Here is a 3,263-nt window from a genome sequence, read left to right on the forward strand (position 1 = left end):
TATTCAGATGGTTTCAGTATGGGAACCCTAATAGTCTCATATCGATTATGGATTTGAGTCTTTGGAGGTTCTTCAGTTTTGGTGGGCTTGGTTGGAGTTTGTGTTTCTTCAGACATGATTGATTTTGGATCATAAACTGTTTGTGTGTTAACAGATTGCTCTGATACCACTTGTTAGGTCACACACGCTATAGAAGGGGGTTGAATACAGTGTTTACTACAATCAAATCGAATTAAGAACACAAGTAACTGAACACAGATTTTATTCAACACAATAAACTCTGTTACAATATGGAACTGTCCTCTCTCAGTGATGAACAAATTATCACGAGAGCTGCTAGGGTTACAATGAATAATAAACTCGATTATGATAACACATATAGTGTAAACCTTATGTCTGTGTTTATATACTACACAGTTAAAAGATAATCTTCTAATTGATATTGAATATAATTCTGCTTCCTAAAATACATCAATTAGTTATCTTTTCTTCCAAGTATTCTATTCTTCATAGAATTCCTTCTTCATGCATATCTCTTCTTGCGTTTGTCTTGATCTTCTTTCCTTTCAATCAGCCGCCTTATCTGAAAATCTCCTTAAGTCCTGATATTATCTCCTGATATATATCTCCTGATAACTTAAGTTCTGATATCTTAAGTCCTGACTTCAGTATAAGTACTGATTTCCAGTTAAGTACTTATTTGTCATGTTAAGTAAGATCTGAAAACTAAACACAAATCATATTAGACATGACATCACAAATATATCTAACATAAATAAAATTATAAAACAACAAAAATAATTTTAGAAACAATTTTTGCATTTATAAGAATAAATATTCAATAAAATTACTTTAAAAATGAATTACGTTCATACAACTTGATATTTAATTACAAAATTAATCTCCGCATCCAACAAATCACAAACAATAAGTAATACAACAATACATAGCTGAAAGAACCATCACATATTTTATTTATCTAATAATTTCATACTTACATTTACATATCGGATCCAAAAATAGGTTACTTAGCCGCTAAGTAACTACAAAGACGATACGATTTTAATACCAAATTTGGATAATTATCAAAACAGAACTTCCTATAAAATACTTGATACAACAATAAGGTAATAATATCTCGCCTTTTGAGAATACGGATTTTTATCGGACTATAAAACGATTTGCGTATCGTAAATTTCACACCGGGACTCGTACAGGTCAAACCGTACCCAGGATCGAAAAAGTCAAAACACGAAAAATGTTCAGAATTATCAGATGCGGTTAGGAAGGAGTTTTCGGAAGAGTTTCGGGTTGTAAAAATGCAAAAATAGTTGAAGTGGAACGATTTCTGATTCTAAAAAAGTAATTTTATAATTATGTAAAAATAATCATTATTAATTCTATAAATTCTTATAAATTCACATAACAATCCAAAAATTCCCAGAAAAATACCAAAATTACCTATATTTTATTCTGGATAATTAAAGATTAAAATATCTAAATTTTATCAGAAATAAACATCCAAATATTATTACCCATCATCAAATAATTCACCAAAATTCACATAAAATCAAATAATAAAAATTTATTGATAAAAATAACTACGTAATATTTCTCGAACGTTACATTTTCTGCTCAAGTTGTGATAGATGCTCATGATAAGGAGAATCTAAAAGAGAAATTGATCTTATTTCTCAATGATGGAAGGACTTATAGATTAGCTAATACTGATGTATTAAAGAAGTCTATCAAAGAACTTCAACATATTCACTATCTTCTGGAAGTAAAATCCGATGTTATAAGAAGATGGTCAGAATACATTATGAAGGCTATAAGAGATCTATTCAGAATCTCTAGTACAAAGACTTCTCATTACAGTCCAATGATTACTGAAGGTGATGGAAGAGAAATTCCTACGCTGAAGAATTCTGCTAAGGTGGAAGTTATTCTTAAAGGAAGATGATTATGTTATAATGAAAACTCTTCACATCCTAAGGTTATCAGACTTGGTGATGGACTTGAAAGAACATCCATTCAAGTTCTCAGAACAGTCATTTATCAAATTGGTGATAGTAAGGAAGAAGAACTGATGCAGGTCAAATCACAGTTAGCTGAAGTTCTGAAGAAAGCTGAAGATAATCTGATAAATGATTTTGTTAAGAATCATTATGGATTCAAATTGATTCAGTGATGTTGGTAAAGCTGAATGTTTTGTAAGTTGTAATTAATAGTCTTATTAAACTCTTATTGCATTTGAACTTAAATGTTTTTGATATCATCAAATCTATTAACTTGTATATTCTTGCATAATTTACAAGTTGGGGGAGATTGTTGGATATATTTGAGATGTCATGTCTAATATGTTTCATGTTTAGTTTTCAGATCTTAACTAACGGGAAATATCAGTTTTTACTGGAATCAGGACTTACTGGAAGTCAGGACTTAAGGATATCAGGACTTAGATTATCAGAAGATAATATCAGAAGATGGATATCAGAACTTAAGTACTGGAGGACAAATAGTTAAGGAAGGAAGCTGATTTACAGGAAAGAAGATCGAGACTAATACAAGAAGAAGATATGCATGGAAAGAGTTAGAGGACTAGAAGAATTATATAAGATATCTGGTTGATATATTTTAGGAGACAAAATTATATTCTATATCAATTAGAAGTTATCTTGTAACTGTGTGTCTATATAAACACAGACATAGGTTTACTCTATAAGAGTTACGATCATCGAGAAGATCATACAATTGTAACCTAGCAGCTCTCGTAATATTTGTTCATCACTGAGAGAGAACAGTTCCATTGTAACAGAGTTTATTATATCGAATACATCTATTTTCTGTTACTTGTGCTTTAAATCGATTTGATTGTATTCAACACTGTATTCAACCCCCTTTCTACAGTGTTGTGTGACCTAACATAGCAGGGAACTTTTCAGTTATATGTCACATACACAAGCGGTGCCTGGTAGCAGGAAGATCATCGGTTGCTTTAAAAACAGCTGGTATGGCCTGCTTCATAGCCGAACATTGATCAGTGACTAAACAAATTGGATTACGACCCATAGCCTTTAAAAATGTTTTAAACACCCAAGTGAAATGTGTTACATCTTCTTTTGAAAGAAGAGTAGATGCAAACGTAACACACTTATTGTGTTTATCAACACCTGTAAATGGAGCAAAAACCATGTTGTACCTAGCAATAACAGTAATAAAATGACAGTAAATAGAAAAACAATAATTAATCACTACTAAAC

The sequence above is a fragment of the Apium graveolens genome, chromosome 4 (genome assembly GCF_009905375.1).
Source record: "Apium graveolens cultivar Ventura chromosome 4, ASM990537v1, whole genome shotgun sequence".
NCBI lineage: Eukaryota > Viridiplantae > Streptophyta > Magnoliopsida > Apiales > Apiaceae > Apium > Apium graveolens.